Source organism: Brachyhypopomus gauderio, chromosome 3 (genome assembly GCF_052324685.1).
Source record: "Brachyhypopomus gauderio isolate BG-103 chromosome 3, BGAUD_0.2, whole genome shotgun sequence".
In the NCBI taxonomy this organism is placed as follows: Eukaryota; Metazoa; Chordata; class Actinopteri; order Gymnotiformes; family Hypopomidae; genus Brachyhypopomus; species Brachyhypopomus gauderio.
In genome coordinates this window covers 23,512,893-23,529,167 of record NC_135213.1, presented here as the reverse complement: position 1 = coordinate 23,529,167, position 16,275 = coordinate 23,512,893, and the positions used below count along the sequence as shown (strand labels likewise).

At 44.8% G+C, this 16,275-nt stretch overlaps 1 pseudogene; it reads right to left on the bottom strand.

The window, feature by feature from the left end:
* Positions 1 to 268: 268 nt before the first annotated feature.
* On the bottom strand, positions 269 to 15,731 carry LOC143509630 (uncharacterized; annotated as a pseudogene).
* Between the last annotated feature and the right edge of the window lie 544 nt (positions 15,732 to 16,275).

The following is a 16,275-nucleotide window of genomic DNA, read 5'->3' as shown; positions in this document are numbered from 1 at the left end:
TTCAGATTTTTTTGAGGTGAAAGAGGGTCCTTTACTTTTGCATAATTTTACCAACTTGTTAAAAAAAATTATTTAGTGTGTAAAGAACATCTGGCTGTAAAACAACTACTGAAGCATCTGACACAGACCTGGTCCAAGTGAATCAGTTGCAGCCATGACAATGTGGGTTCGTTACTAAAATTCTCCATGACATTCTGAAATTTGAATGCAGGCACTTTTCCATAATGTTTAAAAAAATATGAAAAAGTGATTGTAACACAGTAAAGGCCTACAGGCCGACTACAACACAGAGCCGAGGACAGAGAGACAAAGATGGAGTGTTTGTCTCTCTGGTGCTTCTTTATTTAGCATTAAGCTCACTGGGAAGCAGGGTTTACCCAGCACATTTTCCCAAGTAGGCTTTGGTCCTGGTCAACTGAGAGTGAACACGGGCAGAGAGAAATAGCGTGCTGGTCTCTGTTGAGGCACTGGGCCATTTCTGGTCATGACCTGAACTAACATGTGGAGGAAACTTGTGTAAAAGAAGGCCAGGGATCAGAGAGAGAAGAGTATAGTAAAACTTTTGAGTATAGTTGGGTTATGGAGTATAGAGGTATAGCGGAGTTATGAAGGATAGTAGGGTTACGGAGTATAGTAGGGTCATGGAGTATAGCAGAGCTATAGAGTATATAAGGGCTATGGAGTATAGCAGAGTTTCAGGGTACATTAGAGTTATGAAGTATAGCAGAGTTAAGGAGTGTAGCAGAAGCTACTCTGGGTCCAGTGTCTTAATTTTGAGTTTATGATCACAGAAAGCAGAACAGAGTGATAAAGACAGGAGAGAGAGAGAAAGAGAGAGAGGATTGCAAAAAAGAGAAAATGAGAGCAGATGCCCAGAACAGTTTACTAACTTTATTCATTAGCAAACACGCTCGTCCACATATTGTGTCAAGTGGGTGCCAGTGCAGCAGGTAAAGGGCAAGTGCAATATTTGTGTCAGCTGTTAGCCTGTTAGCCATTAGCAACATGGACCAGCTGCATGTACACAGATTCTGAAACAACTGCGTGGTGTGTGTGTGTGTGTGTGTGTGTGTGTGTGTGTGTGTGTGTGTGTGTGTGTGTGTGTGTGTGTGTGTGTGTGTCTGTGTGCGTCTGTGTGTGGATGCGCGCATATTTGGCAACCTTGGCAGAAGCTTACATACCTATGCATTATACAACAACTCTGCTATAAAGGTTTAAAAAAAAATTGTAATCATCATCTCAAGGGCAGCGTGCAGCTTGCAGCTTGTTTTTTGAAGTCAGGTCATTTGTTGAGTTTCAGCTTCGCATTCTTCACATTATGTAATATCTGAGATCAGCTCAGCACTCTCACAGCTGTGTGCAGGAGTTCAGGATCCATCCACATAATAACTTCATGGTGCAGAACTGAACTACAGACACGGATCTCTGGCATCATCCACCCCCACTTGACCAGCTACATGGCTGCATGCATTTGAAAATATTTATTTTTATTTAATTTTTTTTTTTACTAAGAACAGATTCTCTGCTTCTGGGAAAAGCACAGTGCTGTTTTTCCTTCTGCCTGTGTTACTGATTAACCCTAAATCTTTTAACATAGTCTTTGTAACTCCAGAATACTGGAGCAGGGCATCTTATGCAGACCTGTAAGGGAGCGCACACGCGAGTGTGTGTGTGTGTGTGTGTGTGTGTGTGTGTGTTACAGTGACCAGCTACAAATGGTATCATTGATTTTAATTGAAGGTCTAGCACAGAGGTATTCAGATCCCACTCAATTACAAGGGATCAATTTTTATGATTCTTAACCCTGCCCTTCCATTTCAGGATACTCCAGAGACGGATTCAAGACTCAGACTCAGACTCAGGCATGGTTGTTTGGAAGAGTCACACAAACAGCATCTCCTCTCCACAGCAGGTGTGTAAAGCAGACATTTAAAGCAGACTGGTGAACCCACAGTGGCTGAGGTTTGCATTAACATGGCACAACGAGACTTCACAGTTATTTCACACACAGTGATGTACTTGAAGAAAATATGAAACCCATATCTCATTAATCAGTGTCTGCATGCTTTAGGACTCATACATGAATCATGATGAATTACTTACTTTTTTTTTTTTTTACTATACTTCATATACTTGCATGGAAACATTACAATTATCTTACTGTGAATTACCAACCTCCTCTCAAAGAAGATGAGGTGAAGAGCAGCTGTACCTCATGTTCTGATCAAATGACCTTTGGAAAGATTGAAAGCAGGTCCCTAATACACCAGCATCTAGACATCAAACACATACCTACTCCACCAGTGCTTCACAACACTTTCACAAAACTGTAAGGCCGTTCAGAACTGATTTTATAGGAAAAGAACATCATTATCTCAAATGATGAACCCACAGGGTTATATATGAGGAACACAGTTAATTACAACACAGGGTTATATATGAGGAGCACAATTAACAACAACACAGGATTATACGTGAGAAGCACACTTAACGACAACACAGTTATATATGAGGAGCACAGTTAACAACACAGATATATATGGGGAACACAGTTAACTGAAACAACACAGATATATATGAGGAACACAGGAACTCGCAGTAGACATTTTTCTGTGCTGCTTGATGTATATACATGGGCTATGCTTCATATGTTTCATATGTGTCATGTTTCATATGGTTTTAAACCAACAGATATGTGAATATAGCAAACTGTAATGTCCCTTGTCTCTACCACTAGGGGGCCTTCATGTACTGGTTAAGTGACACTGAGCTGCACATGCCTTTGCCACTGAACAAAGGAGGGCACAGGCACATAGGATGGGCACATAGGAAAGGCACAAATGGTAAAGGCACAATGTAAATAGTAAAGGCAAATGTGTTAGATATTCTGAAACCCTTAAATGGTGAGCACAATAAAAGTCAGAAGCAGTTGGGTTAGATAATAAAATACAATGATTTATTTAAACAAAGCATGGATTAACCCAGAGATCTCATTTACACACACACACACACACACACACACACACACACACACACACACACACACACACACACACACACACACACACACACACACACACACACACACACACACGAGGTGTCTGTTGCAGAGAGCTAATTCCTCACTCCGAACTCTCATCTTTTATACTTTTACTCATCAATACACATGGTGTCCACAAGGTGAACATGAGGTGATCAACCAAATGTGATTGGACAATACACAAAATAATTAACACTGATTTGACAGAGGCATATGATGCATGCCCCCTCCACGCTCATCATCCACGTGATGGCATGACAGACTGAGTGTCGCCGTAGTCCCCTCCAAGTGGAGATTAGGCACCTCCAACGAGGTCAGTTTAGGAACACCAGAGGAACATCAGATTAGGAGAGAGCCGAGGTCGTCCAGAGAGCACACAAACACATCTGAGGCCTACTGAAGTCACGAGGATGGCTTCAGTGCCATGATTAACACACGTATATGTAAAAAGATCTCTAACACCTATATCTAATGTGTTTAATGTATACCAAGAAAGCCTGACATAAATGGAAATTATCAAATTTCCATCACACACATAGGAAGGGCACCTAGTTAGGGCACAAATAATAAGGGCACATAAACTCTTAGGTACCCTTCCCAGAATTCCTCATCTCAGGTTCAGCCACAGTATGCTCAGGCTCCTTCAGCTTGACTCAGTGAGAGATCCATTTTTGTTGGTGATGCTGGTAACGTTAGGGGCAGTGAGCAGCAGGAAACCCACGCAGGTGCATTTGTGTCCGTTCCTTTAACACTCATGCACGCTGTCCTCATAGCACACAGCTGTTGAAGCTCTTCTGTCTTCAGAAACCAGGAACTATGAAACCATGAAGGCACAGAAATTGTTGCTGTCCAGTCTCTTCAAGGAAACTACATATCTATCGGCCACAGTTGAATGTGATGTGATGGAACAGTTTGGCAAGAATCAATACTTGACTGGGAAGAGCACCATGCACAGTGTGCTGCAGCTGTAATCTACCCACCCCAATAAACCCCAATTTACCCCAATCCACACATCTTCCACCTCCCCACATCAACCACCCAACCCATCTATCACACCTCCACCCACCTCACTCCAGCCATCAGAACACGGACAAGGACAGATTTGATTTTCAGACACTAGTAAGGACACAGCAGCCCACAGCAGCCCACACTAGCCTAACCAGGTTTAGGAATATTTGGAGAGCAGAACTGAATCAGAGGTTAATAGAGGTAATTCCTGCAGTGGATCCTGCAGGCTGTGGACACAGGGAGTGTTATGTGACCCGTTAATGTGTTCACACTGTATCCCTTTAAAGAGTGTTTATGAGAAAGCTAAGCTCCCTGACACAGGACTTTAGTATGACAATACCTCTATGCTATCCATCACTACAGAAGAGCTGATCTGATCCATAACCCCACAACTCAGGCACCTGCTGATCTCTCTCTGTCATACTGATCTCTCTTTCGTGCTGATAGGATCATTTTCTGTATTCTCCTCTCTCACACTCTCTGTACATCCAACCCCTCTCATTCTGTCTCTCCTTCTCTCTGTCTGTCTCTCTCACCTTCATTTTGAGATTGTCTTCTCTTTTCCATAGTTAGAAGCCACACAGGGCAGTCCTGTGGCCTCACACACACACACACACACACACACACACACACACACACACACACACACACACACCTGTAGAATGTTAAACTGCAGGAGGGACTTCAGCACGGCTAATGGGAAGGTCGAATCAGAGGGCAGAGAGAGTCTCAAAGGATGAAAAGCTGTCTTGCAAACGGGGAGAACAAACCCAGTAAATCTTATCATCTATGCATTGTCTCCACTCTCCATTATGAGTATCAGACATAAACACTATGTGAATTTTGAACAGCTTCCCTCTGTCTTTCCAGAAGCATCCCTCTCATTCGTCCTGCCCTGTATTTTGAATGACCTCTGATTATCTTAAGAGGAGAGCTAGTTCATTTGCTGAATATGGAATGTAGAGAACTGCAGATAAAGTGGACTGCAGGAGCTGGACGATGCAGTTAGGTTGTATCATTAAGCAGACACACGGTAGAGCTTGATGTGGACTGACATACATAAGTAAGAATTGCAGTGGTGCTTAGCACATCGGAAAAGAACAGGTGAGGTCTAAGAGGTGAAGTCTTAAAGGTGAAGTCTAAGAGGTGAAGTCTAAGAGGTGAAGTCTTATTCCCACATAGATATAACGATGAAGGAAACTGTGAAGTTTTAAATTGTAAAAGCAAATTAAACAGCAAGATGCAAAGCACTCTTTGTGGCTAGGTTTGGTCACCAGTGGAAATGGTCTCAATGCTGTCATTTCATTTCCAGCATTAAACAGCACCTGTTGTGCTTTTAGTTGACAGCACATATCCTTCGATCAAGTCACACTTTAGATTATAAACACAATGGGTTTCTCTGAACTCTGAATAATAAGACTAGAATTCGCCCTTGAGTGTGTTTTCTTCTTGGCATTCAGTTTTTGCATACTGTTTATGAATGATTTAGATTTCTTTGGTCCGAGTAGACCCAAGACTACTGCACACAAATCTTTCCAGATAAAGATGGTTGGTTTAACTCAGCTGCCCCATTAAACAGCTGACCTTTGGCACATTCAGTATTCTGATTCACTCAATTCAGAACAGAAAACATTAACACTCCAGAAACCCAAACATGTCAAAACATTTTAAAGCCCCACTTTAAGAAAATGATACACCATTTTAAAATGAAAGTCTGCAAGGAGGTCTGCAGGGAGGTCTCTAGTGCACAGCCCACTATGATATTTAGGAAAATCACCTAAAATTGTGTAACAATCAAGCTGAAATAGCAAGTAAAGGCCTGCATTAACACTTCACTGACAGTCACAAAGTCAGCCCTAAATTCCTCTGTTCCACTATTGACAGAATAATTACCCATGCACCACATGCCCCATTATACCATTATACCTCCTAAATGACAAATGCGAGAAATTCACGCACTTATCCAGTAGCGAAGTGCTCTTGATTAGGACCAGCACGGCAGGTGCCCCACTACCTGGTCCATGCTGATGTGAGAATCATCCTTACCACTTCTCTATTAATCATGAAATATGTTGGCACGCTTAACACTCCGTGCTGCTGGTCTTATCTTCTGCCTACCAGTTTTGTCAGACATATTACATTATTATGGTCCACTGTTGACAGACCTTAGGAACATTATCAATCAGTGGAATGTGCAAAACAGCTTTCATGAATTCATGTTTAAAACAGCCTTCATGAAGTCTGTCCTGAAAAAAAGGATTCTTGATTCTTTTCTCAGCAACAACAGATTTATTTGAGATACTCCTTTCCTAGGAGTCAAACTTTCAGAGAAAAGTGCTTTATTAGGTACACCTTGCTAGTACCAGATTGGAACTTGCCATTGGATATTGTTGTAATTTCAATAAAAGGAATTTTACTCCACAAAACGATCCTACTCTGCCTAGTTGTTTCGTTTCATCAACAAGGTACTGCAAACATTCCTCAGAGAGTCTGGCCATATTAACATGATAGCATCACACAGTTGCTGCAGATTTGTCGGCTGCATATCCATGATGCAAATCTTCCATTCCACCACATCCCAAAGATGCTCTATTGGATTGAGATCTGGTGACTGTGGAGGCCATTTGAGTACAGTGAACTCATTGTCGTGTTCAAGAAACCAATCTGAGATGATTTGCGCTTTATGGTATGGTGCGTTATCCTGCTGGAAGTAGCCATCAGAAGATGGGTACACTGTGGTCATAAGGGGATGGACATGGTCAACAACAATACTCAGGTAGGCAGTGGCATTGAAGCGATGCTCAATTGGTACTAATGGGCACAAAGTGTGCCAGGAAAATATCCCCCACACCATTGGACCACCACCAACAGCCTGAGCTGTTGATACAAGGCAGGATGGATCTATGCTTTCATTTTGTTGACACCAAATTCTGACCCTACTATCCAAATGTCGCAGCTGAATTCAAGACTCATTAGACCAGGCAACATTTTTCCAATCTTCTTTTGTCCAATTTTGGTGAGTCTGCACGGATTTTAGCATCAGTTTCCTGTTCTTAGCTGACAGGAGTGGCAACCGATGTGGTCTTCTGCTGCTGTAGCCCAACCTCAAGGTTCGACGTGTTGTGCGTTCTGGGATGCTCTTTTGCATGCCTCTGTTGTAACAACTGGTCATTACTTTTGCCATTCTGTCAGCCCAAACCAGTCTGGCCATTCTCCTCTGACCACTGGAATCAACAAGGCATTTGCACCCACAGAACTGCTGCTCACTGGATATTTTCTCTGTAAACCCTAGAGATGGTTGTGCTTGAAAATCCCAGTACATCAGCGGTTTCTGAAATACTCAGACCAGCCCACCTGGTACCAATAACCATGTCATGTTCAAAGTCACTTGAATCACATTTCTTCCCCATTCTGATGCTTGGTTTGAACTGCAGCAGATTGTCTTGGCCATGTCTACATGCCTAAATGCATTGAGTCTGATTCAACATTTGCGTTAATGAGCAGTTGGACAGGTGTAACTAATAAAGTGGCCGGTCAGTTTCCCTAGTGACACTTGAAGGTCTATCACCTCCATTTATGCTTATATAGATGACATGAAACCATGGATATAGCAATGTCCTGAAGCTAAAGACAAAACTGAATTCCTTGTTATTGTGGGGAAGTAGGGTGAACCTATAGAATTCCACAAACATCTGGACATCATTTTTGACAAGTACTCTTTTACTGCTTTTTCTTAGCATTCAATCAAGAAAAAATATATTTGCAAAAATATAATTTTCTCTGCCCATTTTGTTATTACTATGTTTGCTAGGTTATTACCAGTGTTGGGAACGTTACTTTAAAAAAGTAATTAGTTATAGTTACTCACTACTTGTTCAAAAAAGTAACTGAGTTAGTAACTGAATTACTCTATAATAAAAGTAAGTCGTTACCAGGGAAAGTAACTATTTGCGTTACAGTTAAAAAAAGGTTATATGCCAATTAATTAAGTTTTTTTTTTAAAGCAGTTTTCACAGTCAGTTGAAATGAGTAGATCAGAAAATTGTTTAACTTTTGATATTTATTGCACATCCACAGACCAGTGCAGGATAAAATCCTTTAAAATCCCAAAATCTTTGAAAAAAAAAAGCAAAAGTAAAAACGTAAACAGAAGTACACAAAAGTAAACAGTTACACTATATAAAGTGCATTTACATCTATGAAATTAAATTAAATTCTCTCAACCTGAGACAACTGGTTTGTTTACAACAGAAGTAAACTTAACAATAAAACCTCTATTCTTAATTAAATAAATCAAGTACCCAGTCTGGTAGACATTCAGGAACTTCAAGTATTTTCTTAAATAATGTTTATATCGCCTTGAAAGTTCTAGTTTTCTTCAGCTTGCACCTGACGCCATTTCGGCCTCTTCTCCGTTTGTGTCGTGTCACTCGCGTGCTTCGGCGCGCGTGTAAAAACACTGGCTCTGATTGGCTATCATAACGCTGCCTTAGCCAAACGCTGACTGACTTGTTAAGTTAAACAGGTGTTACACCGAGAACTGTGACCTATCGGGATCTGTTACTCCTCACTAGCCTGGGCAGCGGTCCGCTTGCATTAGTATATCAATATATAGTAACGCACCGCTTTTAATGACCAGTAACGTAAACGGCGTTGTAACGACAGGAAAAGTAACTAATTATATTATCCCGTTACTGACAAAATGACGACGTTACCTAACCTATTCGCAACACTGGTTATTACTAAAGGTGTCTTCAACAAAGGATTTTCATAGTCGAATCTGATTCGCAGGGTTGCCAACTTTTCAAGATCGCTTAGAGTGAGATTTAACCTGGAGGAGATGGAGAGTGTAAATTGTTGATGGGGGGGGCGAACTGTGTAAAATGGACACGAATTAAGTATTATATCGCGATCGATCGATCGCCAGTGGTTGGCACCAGAGCGAACTAGTAACTCATTGAATCATATATGTGGATCAGAGGTAAATAAACTACATATATATTTTTTCGGCATGAGAAATTGGAAGTGTGGCATGAGAGCGTGTGAAGACGGTCAAATGCGTGTGTCTCACACTCAGTGCGTGAGAGTTGGCAACCCTGGATTCGTCAGATTTTCCCTTAAGTCGACTAATAGTCAAATCAGGGTTTTTTTCTAGAGCACCTTAAACGGGATCACGTTCAGCACTTTTTTCCACTTCAAAGGAAAAAACTGAAACACTCAGATAAATGGTAGGTTGGCTTTACTCAGCTTTTATTTATTTATTTATTTACTTATTTATTTTTTAATGAAACGTTAGAGAACATTAACAAAAAAAGCCACCATCAGTGCTCAGTGCGCATATCAAACTTTGTCAGACAGGCACTGTGCAAAATGTCAAAAATATTTTAAATAAAATATGCCTGCCTGAAAATATAAACACAATTTTCCACACAACCGCAAAAAATTATAAGTAAAGGTTCAAGTAACGGGGTCTAATAAGCAAACAACAACAAAAAGTGTTTATAGGCCTACTTGCCGAGATGCACCGCGGCGAGACGACACGACATGACCGCAACGACAAACGGTTGAACTTTCTTTTTTTTCCGTCTTACCCGTTTTAAATGGTATGCCATGTTGGTTGTTGTCATGTGAAATGAAAGACGTTGATGACATAACTTACACTTTACTTAGTTTTATTCATCTTTATCTTTTTCAAAATACTCCCACACTTTTGAAGTTTTTTTAGTAGCCATTATAATCTCAGCAGATGCTGACGATCCAGTAGCGTGTTCAGCTCCGCTCATTTGGATTGTGCAACTGCAGGGTGTGATTTATTAATGTGTAGTAAGGAAGAAGCCTATTGTTAATGCGCACGCATCATTTAAAAATATTTATTAACAGAAATTAGGATGATTTTATTTGACAAAAGGCTATATATAACGAAAATATTTCATGTAACAACTAATGCTTTGCAGCATCCTGGGGCACCCCCATGCTGTCAGAATGGTACATTCGACTATGACGTTCATAGTCGACTTGTCACGGTGAGGCGGCCCCCTACCGGCCGCCTCTGTCCACAGCGGCTGTTGTTGTCGTTGTTTGGTGACGTCATGTGCGTCCCTCAGGTGGGCGGAGCCCGTGATCCGTCTCACCTGTAATTCCACACATGCTCCTCCCCTTAAATGTGTGTTTGGGGGGGGGACCGGCTGTGGTCCCGTGCCATGGGGTGTGGCACGGAGGGCGTCTCTCCCGAGGGAGGCCCTGAATAGGGTAGGGCGCGTTTGTGTTTCGTGTTTGTATATATGTATGTGTGTGGTGTGTGTGTGAGGTTGTGTTCTTTGTGCAGGTACTTCTCCTTGGCAGTGTTCCTGGACCTTGTGGGGGTCTCCACCTGGCAGGAGCCCCCTTGTGTTGTGGGGTGACCGGAGCCCGGTCGTGAAGAGCCCCTCCCTAGAGGGCTGGGGCCCCCGGATGTTTGGGGACCATGGGGCTCCGGTCTGAAAAGCTCCTGCTGGGGATGGAGATCCTCCCTCCTGCCCGGGGTGACCAGGAGGCCCTTGGGGCTGCTCCCTAGCCCGCGTCGGGGGTGCTCTGGGCCTCGGTCTCTGGCGCTCCTGGGTTGGGTGGAGGAGTCCACCTTGAGATGAGAGGCCCCGGGAGGGGTTGGCTCCCCAGGAGGCTGGGGTGACCCCTAGCAGAAGGCAGGGGTCAGCTCTGGGAGGAGGTAGGTCCAGGAGGTGAAGTAGCCACGCCTTGGAGAGGTAGCCTGCACACCCACACACACACACGAGGGACGAGAGAGGAGCCGTAGCCCCTCGTCCTCACACCATGGGGCTTACCAGCTGAATGCCGGTTAGGGCGTGAGGGCCCTGTGACCGACCGGGGCGTGGTTTTGTGTTGTTAACGGCCCGGCCGGTCCAGGGTCCCGCCCGGGGAGGTGAGCTGTGTAATGTGTTGTGTTTTATGTTTCAGCTCCTGGACGGCAGGAGGTGTGTTCCTGCCTGTCTCTGCCTTCCTGCCCCTTCATGTTTTGTGTGCAGCCGCTGTGTGCCACACACCCAGTGGAGGGGAGTGCGGCTTGGTGGGGGGGTCTGTCACGGTGAGGCGGCCCCCTACCGGCCGCCTCTGTCCACAGCGGCTGTTGTTGTCGTTGTTTGGTGACGTCATGTGCGTCCCTCAGGTGGGCGGAGCCCGTGATCCGTCTCACCTGAGGGTCGTTTGTTTGCCTATATATGTCTTGTCTTTGTACCAGTTGACCGCTGGTCATTATATCCTTAATTTGGATCTATTGCACGGGTTTTAGGCTTGCACACTTTATATTAAACCATCCTTTTTCCCTGAGACTTGGCGTGATCGCTTCCTTTTTGTTGCTCACACCTGCCCGTCACACGACTAGGGTCCTCCAATCGAATAGTCGAATCAGCGACTATTGCAGGTCATCCCTAGTTGTACACTGTAAAAAAAAAAAATCCTAAAAAAACGGTAAATTACTGGCAGCAGCGGCTGCCAAACAAAAACTTAAATTTTAAAATAAAAAACCCTGATTTAAATTAAGTGGAAAAACTATAAATTTACAGAAAAATTCATTAAACATTCTGCAGAGAAATACTGTTATTTTACAGATTTTTCCTGGATTATTATGATTTAGCACTTTTAATAGAGTGACAACACTAATATTTTTGCAGAGAAATATCGTTATTTTACAACTTTTCCCTGAATTATTATGATTAAGCACTTTAAAAAAAGTGACAGCACTAATATTTTTGCTGTCACGTATGGCCGCGCCCCCTCCCTTAGCTGTCACTCCGGGTTCCCTTGTGTCTGTGTTCCCTGCCTGTTCTTCCCGCCCTGCTCGTTTGTCTCCATGTTTCCTTGTTAGTTACCACGCCCCTGTGTCATTATTATCACCTGTTCCTTGTTATCAGTTCTTGTTTTATAGCCCCTGAGTCTCCCTTGTCCTTTGTTGGATATTTGGTTGTTGGGTTAACCTTGGTTGTTCATGGTGTGTTCCAGTCTTGATTCCGATCGCCTGTTACTCATGTTCTCTGTGTCTCCCTGCTTTGTCGGTGTTTCCCTGTTTGCGTCATGCCCGTGTATGCCTGTTTTTCTGATTGCCCTCCCATGATGAACCTGGACTGGTTTTCCGACTCTGATGATGATATGCCCTTTAATAAATCTCGCTCTTCTCAGCATTTGTGTCCATCCCCTCGCTCCGCAGCGCGAGCTGCGTTACATTTGCAGAGAAATATTATTGTTTTACAACTTTTAACTGAACTATTACAATTACAATTAATTATTACAATCCAGCTGCAAGATGAATTTTAACTGCATAGGATTTTCTCCATTAATCTGGAAAGGTTTTGACAAAAAATACTGCAGTTTTAAGTCTGTTCATATTCATTACATATTGTAACGGCTTCGAGTCAGAAGGACAAGAATGAGCCATGATGTGACGGGCAGGGTGAGCGACTAAAAAGGAAGCGATCACGCCAAGTCTCAGGGAAAAAGGATGGTTTAATTGAAAGTGCACAAACCAAAAACCTGTGCAATAGTTCCAAATTAAGGATATAATGACCAGCGGTCAACTGGTACAAAGACAAGACATATATAGGCAAACAAACGACCCTCAGGTGAGACACCGCCCACCTGAGGGACGAACATCACATGACCAAAACAGGACAGCTGCCGCTGTAAACGGGGGCGACCGGCAGGGGGCCCCCCCACAACGTGACTAAAAGATATTTTGTCAAATTACAAATGTCTGTAATTTTACAAAGTTTTGTATACAATTGGAAAAAAATGTTAAACTACATTGAAATATTTACAGTTATTTTCCATAAAATTTGGATTTTTTTTACAGTGTAGTGATACATCTTCTGATGCATAGCTAGGGCACATCATCAGTGATGTTACCTGAGGTCATGGGGTGTTTCGGGTCTTTCGAACATCATACACCCTCGCTCAGGCGACCCAGCCGAGGTTGATCAGGCCTCGGCTTGTGCCAGAGCAACACTTGACCACAGCTCCCCTCTCCTTATCCAGAGCCACCTAGAGGCTTTCTCTGCTGCCCTTGTGCTGTTAAAATGGCTCTCCTCCTTCTCCAGGGCCGGCGCCACGGGGGGGCGAATGGGGGCGTCGGCCCTGGAGAAGGAGGAGAGCCATTGAGGGGGAGGTGTCCCGCCCCCTCAATGTAAAAAATAAGACCCATTTATTTTACATTTTATTTTACGTTCGCCACCCCCCCCCCCCCCCCCCCGCTCAACAACTTACGTTCGCCCCCCCGAAATTTTCTGACGCCCCCTCACTGTATATGTTCTGGCGCCGGCCCTGTCCTTCTCCCTCCTGTGATGCCGAGTGCAGTGTAGGCTTCGTATAAAGATTTCCCCGCAAAGCCCCTGCACCCCACCTCCACAGGCAAGCACCTAGCCTTCCAACCTTGCTGTCATACTTACCCTTCTTCTGCTCAAAGGCCTTGAGCACTTGATCATGACACCATCGGTATCTGCCTTCCCCCAGAGCTTTCGGGCAGCAACTGAGTATGTGCTCGAGGGACCCTCTTCTTTGGCAAAGGGGGTAAGCAGGAGAATCCACCAGGCCCCAGCAGTGCAGGTTGGATGGGCTGGGGAGTACGTCATAGACGGCCTGGACCAGGAACTTGATGCAGTGTGGCTCTGCACGCCATAGCTCCGCCCACGAGATCTTCCTCTCTGCAACTTGCTCCCATCTAGTCCAAGCGCCTTGCTTCCTCATCCCCACTGCTCTACTGGACCTCTCCTCCTCCACCACTGCTCTCACCTCCTCCTGGACTAGTTGGCTCTTCTCCGGTCCCTGAGCCTTGTCAAACCGGATGGAAGGGGTGGTTCCTAGTCCAGCCCTGCCTCGGGATACTGTTCCTACCAGGACTCTGTGGCGCAGACGAGACTCAGCCTGCTCCACTACAGTCTCTGCTCTCCACTTCCTGCCAGTCTTCACTGTCAATCCTGCCCCAGCTCCCTTTGGATCTGCAGACTCCTGAAGTTGCAACACCTCCTTTGCACGCAAGACCTTAAACACCTTGCCTCTTCAAGACCAAGGATCTTGATTTGGATGGTTTGAATGACATCGTGGCCCATGTCATCACACTCTCCAGTCCTGCTAAGAGCTATCTGCCTCCAGGCACAGACTCTGTGGTCACCGTCAGGTCATCCGTAAAGGCACGAATTGGTGGTTGGCGGACCCCAGACTTGGACTTGGGACCTCTGCACTCTGGCTCTGCAGCTTTCACCAGCATATTCATAACCAGGGCAAACAGGATTACTGAGATGGTGCAGCCTGTGATGATTCCCTTCTCCAACCTGTGCCACTCCGATGTAATTGACCCTGCAGAGACCCTCAGCCTGAAGTCTCCATAGTACTCCAGGATGATGTCTCTTATTCTGACCGGAACATGGTGCGTCTCCAGGGTCTCAAAAACCAGCTTGTGTGGCATTGAGCCATAGGCATTGGCCAGGTCTAGCCAAAGCACCACTAGATTGCCCTTGTTCTCCCTGGCCTCCCTCAGTAGCTGAGTGACCACTCCAGTATGCTCTAAGCACCCTGGTACCCCAGGGATGGCCCCTTTCTGCACAGAGGTGTCGATGTACCTGTTCTTCAAGAAGAAATTAGCCAGTCGTTTAGCAACAACACTGAAGAAAATCTTCCCTTCAACACAGAGGAGTGAGATTATCCTGAACTGGCTGATGTTCTTGGAGTCTTCCTCTTTGGGTATCCATACACCATCTGCAAAACGCCACTGGTGAGCTGTTTTGCCCTTCCTCCAGATGACCCTCAAGATCTTCCAGAGGTGATTCAGCAACCTGGGACAGTGCTTGTAGACCTTGTAGGACGTTCCGCTCGGTCCAGGTGCTGAACTGGCCCTAGCTTTCCGCACCACCTCCTGAACTTCTTTCAGGAGTGGCTCCCTCAGATCGAAGGCCTCAGCAGGCTCTGGTGATGTTATTAGGGCAAGTTCTGATCTTGGATGGGGTCGCTGAAGGTGTTGTGGAGGTGTTTGTCGACTTCCTCCTTTGGGCAGTCCAGGCGCCCACTATGCTTCTGACCCAGGAGTCCCTTCATGAAATGGAATGGGTTGTTGATGAAGGCAGCCCACTTCCTGGCCCTCTGGCCAGCCTCCTGTGCTGTTTTGCTCTACGTAGCACTAGGAGCTTCCTCTTGAGGATGAGACAGAGCTCTACCAGTGGTGCGCACTCTTCTTGGTCAGCTGCTTTGTGCTGTTCTTCAAGGCCTTGAGCTCTTTCCTGATGTTGAGGATCTTGGCTCCTCTCTGGTTTTTGGTATAAGGTTGCTTGGCTGCCTTTTTCTGCTCAATACCAAACCTTTCAGCAGCCATACTCACTATGATGGTTGTCATGGTTTGAAGCCTTCTTTCTACATCCCCTTTGGCCATTGCTTCCAGTACCTTGTCGGCATCCTCGTCAAACTTCTGCCACTCTACTGTTTTAGAGGCTAGGGGTAATCTGATCCGTCTCATCTCAGACTGCCTGCTCAGAGGGACTGTTGGCATCACACGGAGGCTCTGGGCACTGTGGGGTGCTTCCTGGCCCGGCTCCTCCTCTGTCTCACCAGATACTTGACCTGTGCATTGTGATGCTTGCAGATGCTCTTTGCATTTCATCTTTGTTTGATGGATTCGTAGGCCCTTGTCATTCTTGCAGATCTTCCCGCACAAGCACTCTCTACTCGTCAATGTTTGTCCATTGCTGTAGTTCGTCAACCTTAAATTTGTCTGGTTGGGGACCTCATCCTCCCCCACTCTCGGGTACCCCTGGGGGTATAATTCCTTCCTTTGTTCCATAGCTTTTTTGGGTCCTCCTTCACAGGAGGTGCGGCTAGGGCTGCTAACCCATACCCGCCCTAGTTGCAGTCTTTCCAAGCTGTCGTCTGTCTCTCCAGCTGTCGCCAAACTGTTCTTGGTGGTCAACCAATCTGTTCCTGGTAGTCACTGGGTTCTCCGGTTCAACAGTTGTAGTGATACATCTTCTAATGCATAGCTAGGGCACATCATCAGTGATGTTACCTGAGGTCACGGGGTGTTTCGGGTCTTTCGAACAGTTATTACTATGTTTAATGTTATGTTTATGTTTACTATGTTATTACCATGTTTACTATGTTATTACTATGCTTACTATGCTATTACTATTTTTTGTTTTACTTGCTTTTTCAGGACTTGTTTCCTCAGCAATAATCATTAAAATTTAAATCTCCATTTT